Source organism: Taudactylus pleione, unplaced genomic scaffold (assembly GCF_031769625.1).
Source record: "Taudactylus pleione unplaced genomic scaffold, aTauple2 ptg000311l, whole genome shotgun sequence".
Lineage (NCBI taxonomy): Eukaryota > Metazoa > Chordata > Amphibia > Anura > Myobatrachidae > Taudactylus > Taudactylus pleione.
Window position 1 is genome coordinate 274,149 of NW_028284712.1, and position 17,153 is coordinate 291,301.

Sequence of the window (17,153 nt, forward strand, 5' to 3'; positions counted from 1 at the left end):
ACATTTAGAGCAGCCTAAGATGAGGCATACATTAGCAAAATGTGGAGAGAGAGTAGTCTGAATTGAGTTGGAAAGCAGCTAAGTACTTCCTCTCAGCCATTGAACTTAAATTTGCCAGCCATGAGCCAATTCCAAGCTTGAGAACTTTGCATCAATAGCAGCACATGAGTTTTAGTGCATACAGTGTCTTCTGCTTTGAAGTTACAAGCTGACCAATATTGATGGGAACTCACTTGCTTCAGTCAAGAAATGCTCTGTGAGAGCAGCATGTGGCTCTAATCTCAGACCTTCCCCAAGGTTAGTTTTAGGAGCAACTACAGTACTCTGCATGTAGCCTCACCACTGAGCTTCTCTCCACATATTGAGCATTTAGTTTCAAAACTGTTTTAAAGCTCATCTTCGAAGATGTCAGAAAACTTAGAGTGACATAGGAAATTAAAAGTTTAAAAATCAAATTAACAGCCCACATCTCTATAAAATAAAGATTTGAAAACTTTCAAACTTTTAGAGTAAAAAAATGATGACCTTATAAAATATAGGTTTTAAATTGAAGAAATAAATCCGTTGAGTTTCTAACTGAATATTTAAATTTTCACTTTTCATAGATAGGGAAATAGATACATTTAGAGCAGCCTAAGATGATGCATACATTAGCAAAATGTGGAGAGAGAGTAGTCTGAATTGAGTTGGAAAGCAGCTATGTACTTCCTCTCAGCCATTTAACTTAAATTTGCCAGCCATGAGCCAATTCCAAGCTTGAGAACTTTGCATCAATAGCAGCACATGAGTTTTAGTGCATACAGTGTCTTCTGCTTTGAAGTTACAAGCTGACCAATATTGATGGGAACTCACTTGCTTCAGTCAAGAAATGCTCTGTGAGAGCAGCATGTGGCTCTAATCTCAGACCCTCCCCAAGGTTAGTTTTAGGAGCAACTACAGTACTCTGCATGTAGCCTCACCCCTGAGCTTCTCTCCACATATTGAGCATTTAGTTTCAAGACTGTTTTAAAGCTCAACTTTGAAGATGTCAGAAAACTTTGGGTGACACAGGAAATTAAAAATGTAAAAATCAAATTAACAGCCCACTTCTCTATAAAATAAGGATTTGAAAACTTTCAAACTTTTAGAGTAAAAAAATGATGACCTTATAAAATATAGGTTTTAAATTGAAGAATTAAATCCAGTTGAGTTTCTAACTGAATATTCAAATTTTCACTTTTTATAGATAGGGAAATAGATACATTTAAAGCAGCCTAAGATGAGGCATACATTAGTAAAATGTGGAGAGAGAGTAGTCTGAATTGAGTTGGAAAGCAGCTATGTACTTCCTCTCAGCCATTCAACTTAAATTTGCCAGCCATGAGCCAATTCCAAGCTTGAGAACTTTGCATCAATAGCAGCACATGAGTTTTAGTGCATACAGTGTCTTCTGCTTTGAAGTTACAAGCTGACCAATATTGATGGGAACTCACTTGCTTCAGTCAAGAAATGCTCTGTGAGAGCAGCATGTGGCTCTAATCTCAGACCTTCCCCAAGGTTAGTTTTAGGAGCAACTACAATACTCTGCATGTAGCCTCACCACTGAGCTTCTCTCCACATATTGAGCATTTAGTTTCAAGACTGTTTTAAAGCTCATTTTCGAAGATGTCAGAAAACTTAGAGTGACATAGGAATTTAAAAGTTTAAAAATCAAATTAACAGCCCACATCTCTATAAAATAAGGATTTGAAAACTTTCAAACTTTTAGAGTAAAAAAATGATGACCTTATAAAATATAGGTTTTAAATTGAAGAATTAAATCCAGTTGAGTTTCTAACTGAATATTCAAATTTTCACTTTTTATAGATAGGGAAATAGATATATTTAGAGCAGCCTAAGATGAGGCATACATTAGCAAAATGTGGAGAGAGAGTAGTCTGAATTGAGTTGGAAAGCAGCTATGTACTTCCTCTCAGCCCTTGAACTTAAATTTGCCAGCCATGAGCCAATTCCAAGCTTGAGAACTTTGCATCAATAGCAGCACATGAGTTTTAGTGCATACAGTGTCTTCTGCTTTGAAGTTACAAGCTGACCAATATTGATGGGAACTCACTTGCTTTAATCAAGAAATTCTCTGTGAGAGCAGCATGTGGCTCTAATCTCAGACCTTCCCCAAGGTTAGTTTTAGGAGCAACTACAGTACTCTGCATGTAGCCTCACCCCTGAGCTTCTCTTCACATATTGAGCATTTAGTTTCAAGACTGTTTTAAAGCTCAACTTCGAAGATGTCAGAAAACTTAGAGTGACACAGGAAATTAAAAATTTAAAAATCAAATTAACAGCCCACATCTCTATAAAATAAAGATTTGAAAACTCTCAAACTTTTAGAGTAAAAAAATGATGACCTTATAAAATATAGGTTTTAAATTGAAGAATTAAATCCGTTGAGTTTCTAACTGAATATTAAAATTTTCACTTTTCATAGATAGGGAATTAGATACATTTAGAGCAGCCTAAGATGATGCATACATTAGCAAAATGTGGAGAGAGAGTAGTCTGAATTGAGTTGGAAAGCAGCTATGTACTTCCTCTCAGCCATTGAACTTAAATTTGCCAGCCATGAGCCAATTCCAAGCTTGAGAACTTTGCATCAATAGCAGCACATGAGTTTTAGTGCATACAGTGTCTTCTGCTTTGAAGTTACAAGCTGACCAATATTGATGGGAACTCACTTGCTTCAGTCAAGAAATGCTCTGTGAGAGCAGCATGTGGCTCTAATCTCAGACCTTCCCCAAGGTTAGTTTTAGGAGCAACTACAGTACTCTGCATGTAGCCTCACCACTGAGCTTCTCTCCACATATTGAGCATTTAGTTTCAAGACTGTTTTAAAGCTCATCTTCGAAGATGTCAGAAAACTTAGAGTGACATAGGAAATTAAAAGTTTAAAAATCAAATTAACAGCCCACATCTCTATAAAATAAAGAATTGAAAACTTTCAAACTTTTAGAGTAAAAAAATGATGACCTTATAAAATATAGGTTTTAAATTGAAGAATTAAATCCGTTGAGTTTCTAACTGAATATTAAAATTTTCACTTTTCATAGATAGGGAAATAGATACATTTAGAGCAGCCTAAGATGATGCATACATTAGCAAAATGTGGAGAGAGAGTAGTCTGAATTGATTTGGAAAGCAGCTATGTACTTCCTCTCAGCCATTGAACTTAAATTTGCCAGCCATGAGCCAATTCCAAGCTTGAGAACTTTGCATCAATAGCAGCACATGAGTTTTAGTGCATACAGTGTCTTCTGCTTTGAAGTTACAAGCTGACCAATATTGATGGGAACTCACTTGCTTCAGTCAAGAAATGCTCTGTGAGAGCAGCATATGGCTCTAATCTCAGACCCTCCCCAAGGTTAGTTTTAGGAGCAACTACAGTACTCTGCATGTAGCCTCACCCCTCAGCTTCTCTCCACATATTGAGCATTTAGTTTCAAGACTGTTTTAAAGCTCAACTTTGAAGATGTCAGAAAACTTTGGGTGACACAGGAAATTAAAAATGTAAAAATCAAATTAACAGCCCACTTCTCTATAAAATAAGGATTTGAAAACTTTCAAACTTTTAGAGTAAAAAAATGATGACCTAATAAAATATAGGTTTTAAATTGAAGAATTAAATCCAGTTGAGTTTCTAACTGAATATTCAAATTTTCACTTTTTATAGATAGGGAAATAGATACATTTAAAGCAGCCTAAGATGAGGCATACATTAGCAAAATGTGGAGAGAGAGTAGTCTGAATTGAGTTGGAAAGCAGCTATGTACTTCCTCTCAGCCATTCAACTTAAATTTGCCAGCCATGAGCCAATTCCAAGCTTGAGAACTTTGCATCAATAGCAGCACATGAGTTTTAGTGCATACAGTGTCTTCTGCTTTGAAGTTACAAGCTGACCAATATTGATGGGAACTCACTTGCTTCAGTCAAGAAATGCTCTGTGAGAGCAGCATGTGGCTCTAATCTCAGACCTTCCCCAAGGTTAGTTTTAGGAACAACTACAATACTCTGCATGTAGCCTCACCACTGAGCTTCTCTCCACATATTGAGCATTTAGTTTAAAGACCGTTTTAAAGCTCATTTTCGAAGATGTCAGAAAACTTAGAGTGACATAGGAATTTAAAAGTTTAAAAATCAAATTAACAGCCCACATCTCTATAAAATAAGGATTTGAAAACTTTCAAACTTTTAGAGTAAAAAAATGATGACCTTATAAAATATAGGTTTTAAATTGAAGAATTAAATCCAGTTGAGTTTCTAACTGAATATTCAAATTTTCACTTTTTATAGATAGGGAAATAGATATATTTAGAGCAGCCTAAGATGAGGCATACATTAGCAAAATGTGGAGAGAGAGTAGTCTGAATTGAGTTGGAAAGCAGCTATGTACTTCCTCTCAGCCATTGAACTTAAATTTGCCAGCCATGAGCCAATTCCAAGCTTGAGAACTTTGCATCAATAGCAGCACATGAGTTTTAGTGCATACAGTGTCTTCTGCTTTGAAGTTACAAGCTGACCAATATTGATGGGAACTCACTTGCTTTAATCAAGAAATTCTCTGTGAGAGCAGCATGTGGCTCTAATCTCAGACCTTCCCCAAGGTTAGTTTTAGGAGCAACTACAGTACTCTGCATGTAGCCTCACCCCTGAGCTTCTCTTCACATATTGAGCATTTAGTTTCAAGACTATTTTAAAGCTCAACTTCGAAGATGTCAGAAAACTTAGAGTGACACAGGAAATTAAAAATTTAAAAATCAAATTAACAGCCCACATCTCTATAAAATAAAGATTTGAAAACTCTCAAACTTTTAGAGTAAAAAAATGATGACCTTATAAAATATAGGTTTTAAAATGAAGAATTAAATCCGTTGAGTTTCTAACTGAATATTAAAATTTTCACTTTTCATAGATAGGGAATTAGATACATTTAGAGCAGCCTAAGATGATGCATACATTAGCAAAATGTGGAGAGAGAGTAGTCTGAATTGAGTTGGAAAGCAGCTATGTACTTCCTCTCAGCCATTGAACTTAAATTTGCCAGCCATGAGCCAATTCCAAGCTTGAGAACTTTGCATCAATAGCAGCACATGAGTTTTAGTGCATACAGTGTCTTCTGCTTTGAAGTTACAAGCTGACCAATATTGATGGGAACTCACTTGCTTTAATCAAGAAATTCTCTGTGAGAGCAGCATGTGGCTCTAATCTCAGACCTTCCCCAAGGTTAGTTTTAGGAGCAACTACAGTACTCTGCATGTAGCCTCACCCCTGAGCTTCTCTTCACATATTGAGCATTTAGTTTCAAGACTGTTTTAAAGCTCAACTTCGAAGATGTCAGAAAACTTAGAGTGACACAGGAAATTAAAAATGTAAAAATCAAATTAACAGCCCACATCTCTATAAAATAAAGATTTGAAAACTCTCAAACTTTTAGAGTAAAAAAATGATGACCTTATAAAATATAGGTTTTAAATTGAAGAATTAAATCCGTTGAGTTTCTAACTGAATATTAAAATTTTCACTTTTCATAGATAGGGAATTAGATACATTTAGAGCAGCCTAAGATGATGCATACATTAGCAAAATGTGGAGAGAGAGTAGTCTGAATTGAGTTGGAAAGCAGCTATGTACTTCCTCTCAGCCATTGAACTTAAATTTGCCAGCCATGAGCCAATTCCAAGCTTGAGAACTTTGCATCAATAGCAGCACATGAGTTTTAGTGCATACAGTGTCTTCTGCTTTGAAGTTACAAGCTGACCAATATTGATGGGAACTCACGTGCTTCAGTCAAGAAATGCTCTGTGAGAGCAGCATGTGGCTCTAATCTCAGACCTTCCCCAAGGTTAGTTTTAGGAGCAACTACAGTACTCTGCTTGTAGCCTCACAACTGAGCTTCTCTCCACATATTGAGCATTTAGTTTCACGACTGTTTTAAAGCTCAACTTTGAAGATGTCAGAAAACTTAGGGTGACACAGGAAATTAAAAATGTAAAAATCAAATTAACAGCCCACATCTCTATAAAATAAGGATTTGAAAACATTCAAACGTTTAGAGTAAAAAAATGATGACCTTATAAAATATAGGTTTTAAATTGAAGTATTAAATCCAGTTGAGTTTCTAACTGAATATTCAAATTTTCACTTTTCATAGATAGGGAAATAGATACATTTAGAGCAGCCTAAGATGATGCATACATTAGCAAAATGTGGAGAGAGAGTAGTCTGAATTGATTTGGAAAGCAGCTATGTACTTCCTCTCAGCCATTGAACTTAAATTTGCCAGCCATGAGCCAATTCCAAGCTTGAGAACTTTGCATCAATAGCAGCACATGAGTTTTAGTGCATACAGTGTCTTCTGCTTTGAAGTTACAAGCTGACCAATATTGATGGGAACTCACTTGCTTCAGTCAAGAAATGCTCTGTGAGAGCAGCATGTGGCTCTAATCTCAGACCTTCCCCAAGGTCAGTTTTAGGAGCAACTACAGTACTCTGCATGTAGCCTCACCACTGAGCTTCTCTCCACATATTGAGCATTTAGTTTCAAGACTGTTTTAAAGCTCATCTTCGAAGATGTCAGAAAACTTAGAGTGACATAGGAATTTAAAAGTTTAAAAATCAAATTAACAGCCCACATCTCTATAAAATAAGGATTTGAAAACTTTCAAACTTTTAGAGTAAAAAAATGATGACCTTATAAAATATAGGTTTTAAATTGAAGAATTAAATCCAGTTGAGTTTCTAACTGAATATTCAAATTTTCACTTTTTATAGATAGGGAAATAGATATATTTAGAGCAGCCTAAGATGAGGCATACATTAGCAAAATGTGGAGAGAGAGTAGTCTGAATTGAGTTGGAAAGCAGCTATGTACTTCCTCTCAGCCATTGAACTTAAATTTGCCAGCCATGAGCCAATTCCAAGCTTGAGAACTTTGCATCAATAGCAGCACATGAGTTTTAGTGCATACAGTGTCTTCTGCTTTGAAGTTACAAGCTGACCAATATTGATGGGAACTCACTTGCTTCAATCAAGAAATTCTCTGTGAGAGCAGCATGTGGCTCTAATCTCAGACCTTCCCCAAGGTTAGTTTTAGGAGCAACTACAGTACTCTGCATGTAGCCTCACCCCTGAGCTTCTCTTCACATATTGAGCATTTAGTTTCAAGACTGTTTTAAAGCTCAACTTCGAAGATGTCAGAAAACTTAGAGTGACACAGGAAATTAAAAATTTAAAAATCAAATTAACAGCCCACATCTCTATAAAATAAAGATTTGAAAACTCTCAAACTTTTAGAGTAAAAAAATGATGACCTTATAAAATATAGGTTTTAAATTGAAGAATTAAATCCGTTGAGTTTCTAACTGAATATTAAAATTTTCACTTTTCATAGATAGGGAATTAGATACATTTAGAGCAGCCTAAGATGATGCATACATTAGCAAAATGTGGAGAGAGAGTAGTCTGAATTGAGTTGGAAAGCAGCTATGTACTTCCTCTCAGCCATTGAACTTAAATTTGCCAGCCATGAGCCAATTCCAAGCTTGAGAACTTTGCATCAATAGCAGCACATGAGTTTTAGTGCATACAGTGTCTTCTGCTTTGAAGTTACAAGCTGACCAATATTGATGGGAACTCACGTGCTTCAGTCAAGAAATGCTCTGTGAGAGCAGCATGTGGCTCTAATCTCAGACCTTCCCCAAGGTTAGTTTTAGGAGCAACTACAGTACTCTGCTTGTAGCCTCACCACTGAGCTTCTCTCCACATATTGAGCATTTAGTTTCACGACTGTTTTAAAGCTCAACTTTGAAGATGTCAGAAAACTTAGGGTGACACAGGAAATTAAAAATGTAAAAATCAAATTAACAGCCCACATCTCTATAAAATAAGGATTTGAAAACTTTCAAACGTTTAGAGTAAAAAAATGATGACCTTATAAAATATAGGTTTTAAATTGAAGTATTAAATCCAGTTGAGTTTCTAACTGAATATTCAAATTTTCACTTTTCATAGATAGGGAAATAGATACATTTAGAGCAGCCTAAGATGAGGCATACATTAGCAAAATGTGGAGAGAGAGTAGTCTGAATTGAGTTGGAAAGCAGCTATGTACTTCTTATCAGCCATTGAACTTAAATTTGCCAGCCATAAGCCAATTCCAAGCTTGAGAACTTTGCATCAATAGCAGCACATGAGTTTTAGTGCATACAGTGTCTTCTGCTTTGAAGTTACAAGCTGACCAATATTGATGGGAACTCACTTGCTTCAGTCAAGAAATGCTCTGTGAGAACAGCATGTGGCTCTAATCTCAGACCTTCCCCAAGGTTAGTTTTATTAGTAACTACAGTACTCTGCATGTAGCCTCACCACTGAGCTTCTCTCCACATATTGAGCATTTAGTTTCAAGACTGTTTTAAAGCTCATCTTCGAAGATGTCAGAAAACTTAGAGTGACATTGGAAATTAAAAATGTAAAAATCTAATTAACAGCCCACATCTCTATAAAATAAAGATTTGAAAACTTTCAAACTTTTAGAGTAAAAAAATGATGACCTTATAAAATATAGGTTTTAAATTGAAGAATTAAATCCGTTGAGTTTCTAACTGAATATTCAAATTTTCACTTTTCATAGATAGGGAAATAGATACATTTAGAGCAGCCTAAGATGAGGCATACATTAGCAAAATGTGGAGAGAGAGTAGTCTGAATTGAGTTGGAAAGCAGCTATGTACTTCCTCTCAGCCATTGAACTTAAATTTGCCAGCCATGAGCCAATTCCAAGCTTGAGAACTTTGCATCAATAGCAGCACATGAGTTTTAGTGCATACAGTGTCTTCTGCTTTGAAGTTACAAGCTGACCAATATTGATGGGAACTCACGTGCTTCAGTCAAGAAATGCTCTGTGAGAGCAGCATGTGGTTCTAATCTCAGACCTTCCCCAAGGTTAGTTTTAGGAGCAACTACAGTACTCTGCTTGTAGCCTCACAACTGAGCTTCTCTCCACATATTGAGCATTTAGTTTCACGACTGTTTTAAAGCTCAACTTTGAAGATGTCAGAAAACTTAGGGTGACACAGGAAATTAAAAATGTAAAAATCAAATTAACAGCCCACATCTCTATAAAATAAGGATTTGAAAACTTTCAAACGTTTAGAGTAAAAAAATGATGACCTTATAAAATATAGGTTTTAAATTGAAGTATTAAATCCAGTTGAGTTTCTAACTGAATATTCAAATTTTCACTTTTCATAGATAGGGAAATAGATACATTTAGAGCAGCCTAAGATGATGCATACATTAGCAAAATGTGGAGAGAGAGTAGTCTGAATTGAGTTGGAAAGCAGCTATGTACTTCCTCTCAGCCATTGAACTTAAATTTGCCAGCCATGAGCCAATTCCAAGCTTGAGAACTTTGCATCAATAGCAGCACATGAGTTTTAGTGCATACAGTGTCTTCTGCTTTGAAGTTACAAGCTGACCAATATTGATGGGAACTCACGTGCTTCAGTCAAGAAATGCTCTGTGAGAGCAGCATGTGGCTCTAATCTCAGACCTTCCCCAAGGTTAGTTTTAGGAGCAACTACAGTACTCTGCTTGTAGCCTCACCACTGAGCTTCTCTCCACATATTGAGCATTTAGTTTCACGACTGTTTTAAAGCTCAACTTTGAAGATGTCAGAAAACTTAGGGTGACACAGGAAATTAAAAATGTAAAAATCAAATTAACAGCCCACATCTCTATAAAATAAGGATTTGAAAACTTTCAAACGTTTAGAGTAAAAAAATGATGACCTTATAAAATATAGGTTTTAAATTGAAGTATTAAATCCAGTTGAGTTTCTAACTGAATATTCAAATTTTCACTTTTCATAGATAGGGAAATAGATACATTTAGAGCAGCCTAAGATGAGGCATACATTAGCAAAATGTGGAGAGAGAGTAGTCTGAATTGAGTTGGAAAGCAGCTATGTACTTCTTATCAGCCATTGAACTTAAATTTGCCAGCCATAAGCCAATTCCAAGCTTGAGAACTTTGCATCAATAGCAGCACATGAGTTTTAGTGCATACAGTGTCTTCTGCTTTGAAGTTACAAGCTGACCAATATTGATGGGAACTCACTTGCTTCAGTCAAGAAATGCTCTGTGAGAGCAGCATGTGGCTCTAATCTCAGACCTTCCCCAAGGTTAGTTTTAGGAGTAACTACAGTACTCTGCATGTAGCCTCACCACTGAGCTTCTCTCCACATATTGAGCATTTAGTTTCAAGACTGTTTTAAAGCTCATCTTCGAAGATGTCAGAAAACTTAGAGTGACATTGGAAATTAAAAATGTAAAAATCTAATTAACAGCCCACATCTCTATAAAATAAAGATTTGAAAACTTTCAAACTTTTAGAGTAAAAAAATGATGACCTTATAAAATATAGGTTTTAAATTGAAGAATTAAATCCGTTGAGTTTCTAACTGAATATTCAAATTTTCACTTTTCATAGATAGGGAAATAGATACATTTAGAGCAGCCTAAGATGAGGCATACATTAGCAAAATGTGGAGAGAGAGTAGTCTGAATTGAGTTGGAAAGCAGCTATGTACTTCCTCTCAGCCATTGAACTTAAATTTGCCAGCCATGAGCCAATTCCAAGCTTGAGAACTTTGCATCAATAGCAGCACATGAGTTTTAGTGCATACAGTGTCTTCTGCTTTGAAGTTACAAGCTGACCAATATTGATGGGAACTCACGTGCTTCAGTCAAGAAATGCTCTGTGAGAGCAGCATGTGGTTCTAATCTCAGACCTTCCCCAAGGTTAGTTTTAGGAGCAACTACAGTACTCTGCTTGTAGCCTCACAACTGAGCTTCTCTCCACATATTGAGCATTTAGTTTCACGACTGTTTTAAAGCTCAACTTTGAAGATGTCAGAAAACTTAGGGTGACACAGGAAATTAAAAATGTAAAAATCAAATTAACAGCCCACATCTCTATAAAATAAGGATTTGAAAACTTTCAAACGTTTAGAGTAAAAAAATGATGACCTTATAAAATATAGGTTTTAAATTGAAGTATTAAATCCAGTTGAGTTTCTAACTGAATATTCAAATTTTCACTTTTCATAGATAGGGAAATAGATACATTTAGAGCAGCCTAAGATGATGCATACATTAGCAAAATGTGGAGAGAGAGTAGTCTGAATTGATTTGGAAAGCAGCTATGTACTTCCTCTCAGCCATTGAACTTAAATTTGCCAGCCATGAGCCAATTCCAAGCTTGAGAACTTTGCATCAATAGCAGCACATGAGTTTTAGTGCATACAGTGTCTTCTGCTTTGAAGTTACAAGCTGACCAATATTGATGGGAACTCACTTGCTTCAGTCAAGAAATGCTCTGTGAGAGCAGCATGTGGCTCTAATCTCAGACCTTCCCCAAGGTCAGTTTTAGGAGCAACTACAGTACTCTGCATGTAGCCTCACCACTGAGCTTCTCTCCACATATTGAGCATTTAGTTTCAAGACTGTTTTAAAGCTCATCTTCGAAGATGTCAGAAAACTTAGAGTGACATAGGAATTTAAAAGTTTAAAAATCAAATTAACAGCCCACATCTCTATAAAATAAGGATTTGAAAACTTTCAAACTTTTAGAGTAAAAAAATGATGACCTTATAAAATATAGGTTTTAAATTGAAGAATTAAATCCAGTTGAGTTTCTAACTGAATATTCAAATTTTCACTTTTTATAGATAGGGAAATAGATATATTTAGAGCAGCCTAAGATGAGGCATACATTAGCAAAATGTGGAGAGAGAGTAGTCTGAATTGAGTTGGAAAGCAGCTATGTACTTCCTCTCAGCCATTGAACTTAAATTTGCCAGCCATGAGCCAATTCCAAGCTTGAGAACTTTGCATCAATAGCAGCACATGAGTTTTAGTGCATACAGTGTCTTCTGCTTTGAAGTTACAAGCTGACCAATATTGATGGGAACTCACTTGCTTCAATCAAGAAATTCTCTGTGAGAGCAGCATGTGGCTCTAATCTCAGACCTTCCCCAAGGTTAGTTTTAGGAGCAACTACAGTACTCTGCATGTAGCCTCACCCCTGAGCTTCTCTTCACATATTGAGCATTTAGTTTCAAGACTGTTTTAAAGCTCAACTTCGAAGATGTCAGAAAACTTAGAGTGACACAGGAAATTAAAAATGTAAAAATCAAATTAACAGCCCACATCTCTATAAAATAAAGATTTGAAAACTCTCAAACTTTTAGAGTAAAAAAATGATGACCTTATAAAATATAGGTTTTAAATTGAAGAATTAAATCCGTTGAGTTTCTAACTGAATATTAAAATTTTCACTTTTCATAGATAGGGAATTAGATACATTTAGAGCAGCCTAAGATGATGCATACATTAGCAAAATGTGGAGAGAGAGTAGTCTGAATTGAGTTGGAAAGCAGCTATGTACTTCCTCTCAGCCATTGAACTTAAATTTGCCAGCCATGAGCCAATTCCAAGCTTGAGAACTTTGCATCAATAGCAGCACATGAGTTTTAGTGCATACAGTGTCTTCTGCTTTGAAGTTACAAGCTGACCAATATTGATGGGAACTCACGTGCTTCAGTCAAGAAATGCTCTGTGAGAGCAGCATGTGGCTCTAATCTCAGACCTTCCCCAAGGTTAGTTTTAGGAGCAACTACAGTACTCTGCTTGTAGCCTCACCACTGAGCTTCTCTCCACATATTGAGCATTTAGTTTCACGACTGTTTTAAAGCTCAACTTTGAAGATGTCAGAAAACTTAGGGTGACACAGGAAATTAAAAATGTAAAAATCAAATTAACAGCCCACATCTCTATAAAATAAGGATTTGAAAACTTTCAAACGTTTAGAGTAAAAAAATGATGACCTTATAAAATATAGGTTTTAAATTGAAGTATTAAATCCAGTTGAGTTTCTAACTGAATATTCAAATTTTCACTTTTCATAGATAGGGAAATAGATACATTTAGAGCAGACTAAGATGAGGCATACATTAGCAAAATGTGGAGAGAGAGTAGTCTGAATTGAGTTGGAAAGCAGCTATGTACTTCTTATCAGCCATTGAACTTAAATTTGCCAGCCATAAGCCAATTCCAAGCTTGAGAACTTTGCATCAATAGCAGCACATGAGTTTTAGTGCATACAGTGTCTTCTGCTTTGAAGTTACAAGCTGACCAATATTGATGGGAACTCACTTGCTTCAGTCAAGAAATGCTCTGTGAGAGCAGCATGTGGCTCTAATCTCAGACCTTCCCCAAGGTTAGTTTTAGGAGCAACTACAGTACTCTGCATGTAGCCTCACCACTGAGCTTCTCTCCACATATTGAGCATTTAGTTTCAAGACTGTTTTAAAGCTCATCTTCGAAGATGTCAGAAAACTTAGAGTGACATTGGAAATTAAAAATGTAAAAATCTAATTAACAGCCCACATCTCTATAAAATAAAGATTTGAAAACTTTCAAACTTTTAGAGTAAAAAAATGATGACCTTATAAAATATAGGTTTTAAATTGAAGAATTAAATCCGTTGAGTTTCTAACTGAATATTCAAATTTTCACTTTTCATAGATAGGGAAATAGATACATTTAGAGCAGCCTAAGATGATGCATACATTAGCAAAATGTGGAGAGAGAGTAGTCTGAATTGAGTTGGAAAGCAGCTATGTACTTCCTCTCAGCCATTGAACTTAAATTTGCCAGCCATGAGCCAATTCCAAGCTTGAGAACTTTGCATCAATAGCAGCACATGAGTTTTAGTGCATACAGTGTCTTCTGCTTTGAAGTTACAAGCTGACCAATATTGATGGGAACTCACGTGCTTCAGTCAAGAAATGCTCTGTGAGAGCAGCATGTGGCTCTAATCTCAGACCTTCCCCAAGGTTAGTTTTAGGAGCAACTACAGTACTCTGCTTGTAGCCTCACAACTGAGCTTCTCTCCACATATTGAGCATTTAGTTTCACGACTGTTTTAAAGCTCAACTTTGAAGATGTCAGAAAACTTAGGGTGACACAGGAAATTAAAAATGTAAAAATCAAATTAACAGCCCACATCTCTATAAAATAAGGATTTGAAAACTTTCAAACGTTTAGAGTAAAAAAATGATGACCTTATAAAATATAGGTTTTAAATTGAAGTATTAAATCCAGTTGAGTTTCTAACTGAATATTCAAATTTTCACTTTTCATAGATAGGGAAATAGATACATTTAGAGCAGACTAAGATGAGGCATACATTAGCAAAATGTGGAGAGAGAGTAGTCTGAATTGAGTTGGAAAGCAGCTATGTACTTCTTATCAGCCATTGAACTTAAATTTGCCAGCCATAAGCCAATTCCAAGCTTGAGAACTTTGCATCAATAGCAGCACATGAGTTTTAGTGCATACAGTGTCTTCTGCTTTGAAGTTACAAGCTGACCAATATTGATGGGAACTCACTTGCTTCAGTCAAGAAATGCTCTGTGAGAGCAGCATGTGGCTCTAATCTCAGACCTTCCCCAAGGTTAGTTTTAGGAGCAACTACAGTACTCTGCTTGTAGCCTCACCACTGAGCTTCTCTCCACATATTGAGCATTTAGTTTCACGACTGTTTTAAAGCTCAACTTTGAAGATGTCAGAAAACTTAGGGTGACACAGGAAATTAAAAATGTAAAAATCAAATTAACAGCCCACATCTCTATAAAATAAGGATTTGAAAACTTTCAAACGTTTAGAGTAAAAAAATGATGACCTTATAAAATATAGGTTTTAAATTGAAGTATTAAATCCAGTTGAGTTTCTAACTGAATATTCAAATTTTCACTTTTCATAGATAGGGAAATAGATACATTTAGAGCAGACTAAGATGAGGCATACATTAGCAAAATGTGGAGAGAGAGTAGTCTGAATTGAGTTGGAAAGCAGCTATGTACTTCTTATCAGCCATTGAACTTAAATTTGCCAGCCATAAGCCAATTCCAAGCTTGAGAACTTTGCATCAATAGCAGCACATGAGTTTTAGTGCATACAGTGTCTTCTGCTTTGAAGTTACAAGCTGACCAATATTGATGGGAACTCACTTGCTTCAGTCAAGAAATGCTCTGTGAGAGCAGCATGTGGCTCTAATCTCAGACCTTCCCCAAGGTTAGTTTTAGGAGCAACTACAGTACTCTGCATGTAGCCTCACCACTGAGCTTCTCTCCACATATTGAGCATTTAGTTTCAAGACTGTTTTAAAGCTCATCTTCGAAGATGTCAGAAAACTTAGAGTGACATTGGAAATTAAAAATGTAAAAATCTAATTAACAGCCCACATCTCTATAAAATAAAGATTTGAAAACTTTCAAACTTTTAGAGTAAAAAAATGATGACCTTATAAAATATAGGTTTTAAATTGAAGAATTAAATCCGTTGAGTTTCTAACTGAATATTCAAATTTTCACTTTTCATAGATAGGGAAATAGATACATTTAGAGCAGCCTAAGATGAGGCATACATTAGCAAAATGTGGAGAGAGAGTAGTCTGAATTGAGTTGGAAAGCAGCTATGTACTTCCTCTCAGCCATTGAACTTAAATTTGCCAGCCATGAGCCAATTCCAAGCTTGAGAACTTTGCATCAATAGCAGCACATGAGTTTTAGTGCATACAGTGTCTTCTGCTTTGAAGTTACAAGCTGACCAATATTGATGGGAACTCACGTGCTTCAGTCAAGAAATGCTCTGTGAGAGCAGCATGTGGCTCTAATCTCAGACCTTCCCCAAGGTTAGTTTTAGGAGCAACTACAGTACTCTGCTTGTAGCCTCACAACTGAGCTTCTCTCCACATATTGAGCATTTAGTTTCACGACTGTTTTAAAGCTCAACTTTGAAGATGTCAGAAAACTTAGGGTGACACAGGAAATTAAAAATGTAAAAATCAAATTAACAGCCCACATCTCTATAAAATAAGGATTTGAAAACTTTCAAACGTTTAGAGTAAAAAAATGATGACCTTATAAAATATAGGTTTTAAATTGAAGTATTAAATCCAGTTGAGTTTCTAACTGAATATTCAAATTTTCACTTTTCATAGATAGGGAAATAGATACATTTAGAGCAGCCTAAGATGAGGCATACATTAGCAAAATGTGGAGAGAGAGTAGTCTGAATTGAGTTGGAAAGCAGCTATGTACTTCTTATCAGCCATTGAACTTAAATTTGCCAGCCATAAGCCAATTCCAAGCTTGAGAACTTTGCATCAATAGCAGCACATGAGTTTTAGTGCATACAGTGTCTTCTGCTTTGAAGTTACAAGCTGACCAATATTGATGGGAACTCACTTGCTTCAGTCAAGAAATGCTCTGTGAGAGCAGCATGTGGCTCTAATCTCAGACCTTCCCCAAGGTTAGTTTTAGGAGCAACTACAGTACTCTGCATGTAGCCTCACCACTGAGCTTCTCTCCACATATTGAGCATTTAGTTTCAAGACTGTTTTAAAGCTCATCTTCGAAGATGTCAGAAAACTTAGAGTGACATTGGAAATTAAAAATGTAAAAATCAAATTAACAGCCCACATCTCTATAAAATAAAGATATGAAAACTTTCAAACTTTTAGAGTAAAAAAATTATGACCTTATAAAATTTAGGTTTTAAATTGAAGAATTAAATCCGTTGAGTTTCTAACTGAATACTCAAATTTTCACTTTTCATAGATAGGGAAATAGATACATTTAGAGCAGCCTAAGATGAGGCATACATTAGCAAAATGTGGAGAGAGAGTAGTCTGAATTGAGTTGGAAAGCAGCTATGTACTTCCTCTCAGCCATTGAACTTAAATTTGCCAGCCATGAGCCAATTCCAAGCTTGAGAACTTTGCATCAATAGCAGCACATGAGTTTTAGTGCATACAGTGTCTTCTGCTTTGAAGTTACAAGCTGACCAATATTGATGGGAACTCACTTGCTTCAGTCAAGAAATGCTCTGTGAGAGCAGCATGTGGCTCTAATCTTACACCTTCCCCAAGGTTAGTTTTAGGAGCAACTACAGTACTCTGCATGTAGCCTCACCACTGAGCTTCTCTCCACATATTGAGCATTTAGTTTCAAGACTGTTTTAAAGCTCATCTTCGAAGATGTCAGAAAACTTAGAGTG

At 36.0% G+C, this 17,153-nt stretch overlaps 28 non-coding genes across 28 annotated transcripts; all 28 read right to left on the reverse strand.

Moving 5' to 3' along the window:
- Window positions 1-40: 40 nt before the first annotated feature.
- Window positions 41-359, reverse strand: LOC148510759 (Nuclear RNase P). The gene has a single exon (XR_015868932.1).
- Window positions 360-659: 300 nt separating this feature from the next.
- On the reverse strand, window positions 660-978 carry LOC148510760 (Nuclear RNase P). The gene has a single exon (XR_015869255.1).
- Window positions 979-1,279: 301 nt separating this feature from the next.
- Window positions 1,280-1,598, reverse strand: LOC148510761 (Nuclear RNase P). The gene has a single exon (XR_015868975.1).
- A 301-nt stretch (window positions 1,599-1,899) lies between these two features.
- Window positions 1,900-2,218, reverse strand: LOC148510762 (Nuclear RNase P). Its single transcript, XR_015869162.1, has one exon.
- Window positions 2,219-2,518: 300 nt separating this feature from the next.
- Window positions 2,519-2,837, reverse strand: LOC148510763 (Nuclear RNase P). Its single transcript, XR_015868954.1, has one exon.
- A 300-nt stretch (window positions 2,838-3,137) lies between these two features.
- LOC148510764 (Nuclear RNase P) lies at window positions 3,138-3,456 on the reverse strand. Its single transcript, XR_015869358.1, has one exon.
- A 301-nt stretch (window positions 3,457-3,757) lies between these two features.
- LOC148510765 (Nuclear RNase P) lies at window positions 3,758-4,076 on the reverse strand. Its single transcript, XR_015869098.1, has one exon.
- A 301-nt stretch (window positions 4,077-4,377) lies between these two features.
- Window positions 4,378-4,696, reverse strand: LOC148510766 (Nuclear RNase P). Its single transcript, XR_015868979.1, has one exon.
- Window positions 4,697-4,996: 300 nt separating this feature from the next.
- Window positions 4,997-5,315, reverse strand: LOC148510767 (Nuclear RNase P). The gene has a single exon (XR_015868980.1).
- Window positions 5,316-5,615: 300 nt separating this feature from the next.
- On the reverse strand, window positions 5,616-5,934 carry LOC148510768 (Nuclear RNase P). Its single transcript, XR_015868914.1, has one exon.
- A 301-nt stretch (window positions 5,935-6,235) lies between these two features.
- Window positions 6,236-6,554, reverse strand: LOC148510769 (Nuclear RNase P). Its single transcript, XR_015869047.1, has one exon.
- A 301-nt stretch (window positions 6,555-6,855) lies between these two features.
- On the reverse strand, window positions 6,856-7,174 carry LOC148510770 (Nuclear RNase P). Its single transcript, XR_015868984.1, has one exon.
- A 300-nt stretch (window positions 7,175-7,474) lies between these two features.
- LOC148510771 (Nuclear RNase P) lies at window positions 7,475-7,793 on the reverse strand. The gene has a single exon (XR_015869121.1).
- Window positions 7,794-8,094: 301 nt separating this feature from the next.
- Window positions 8,095-8,413, reverse strand: LOC148510772 (Nuclear RNase P). Its single transcript, XR_015869307.1, has one exon.
- A 300-nt stretch (window positions 8,414-8,713) lies between these two features.
- LOC148510773 (Nuclear RNase P) lies at window positions 8,714-9,032 on the reverse strand. The gene has a single exon (XR_015869140.1).
- A 301-nt stretch (window positions 9,033-9,333) lies between these two features.
- LOC148510774 (Nuclear RNase P) lies at window positions 9,334-9,652 on the reverse strand. The gene has a single exon (XR_015869132.1).
- A 301-nt stretch (window positions 9,653-9,953) lies between these two features.
- Window positions 9,954-10,272, reverse strand: LOC148510775 (Nuclear RNase P). The gene has a single exon (XR_015869037.1).
- Window positions 10,273-10,572: 300 nt separating this feature from the next.
- LOC148510776 (Nuclear RNase P) lies at window positions 10,573-10,891 on the reverse strand. Its single transcript, XR_015869141.1, has one exon.
- Window positions 10,892-11,192: 301 nt separating this feature from the next.
- Window positions 11,193-11,511, reverse strand: LOC148510777 (Nuclear RNase P). The gene has a single exon (XR_015869048.1).
- A 301-nt stretch (window positions 11,512-11,812) lies between these two features.
- On the reverse strand, window positions 11,813-12,131 carry LOC148510778 (Nuclear RNase P). The gene has a single exon (XR_015868985.1).
- Window positions 12,132-12,431: 300 nt separating this feature from the next.
- On the reverse strand, window positions 12,432-12,750 carry LOC148510779 (Nuclear RNase P). Its single transcript, XR_015869143.1, has one exon.
- A 301-nt stretch (window positions 12,751-13,051) lies between these two features.
- Window positions 13,052-13,370, reverse strand: LOC148510780 (Nuclear RNase P). The gene has a single exon (XR_015869116.1).
- A 300-nt stretch (window positions 13,371-13,670) lies between these two features.
- LOC148510781 (Nuclear RNase P) lies at window positions 13,671-13,989 on the reverse strand. Its single transcript, XR_015868915.1, has one exon.
- A 301-nt stretch (window positions 13,990-14,290) lies between these two features.
- On the reverse strand, window positions 14,291-14,609 carry LOC148510782 (Nuclear RNase P). Its single transcript, XR_015869109.1, has one exon.
- Window positions 14,610-14,910: 301 nt separating this feature from the next.
- On the reverse strand, window positions 14,911-15,229 carry LOC148510783 (Nuclear RNase P). The gene has a single exon (XR_015869117.1).
- Window positions 15,230-15,529: 300 nt separating this feature from the next.
- Window positions 15,530-15,848, reverse strand: LOC148510784 (Nuclear RNase P). The gene has a single exon (XR_015868916.1).
- A 301-nt stretch (window positions 15,849-16,149) lies between these two features.
- LOC148510785 (Nuclear RNase P) lies at window positions 16,150-16,468 on the reverse strand. The gene has a single exon (XR_015869118.1).
- Window positions 16,469-16,768: 300 nt separating this feature from the next.
- On the reverse strand, window positions 16,769-17,087 carry LOC148510786 (Nuclear RNase P). The gene has a single exon (XR_015868777.1).
- Window positions 17,088-17,153: the final 66 nt, after the last annotated feature.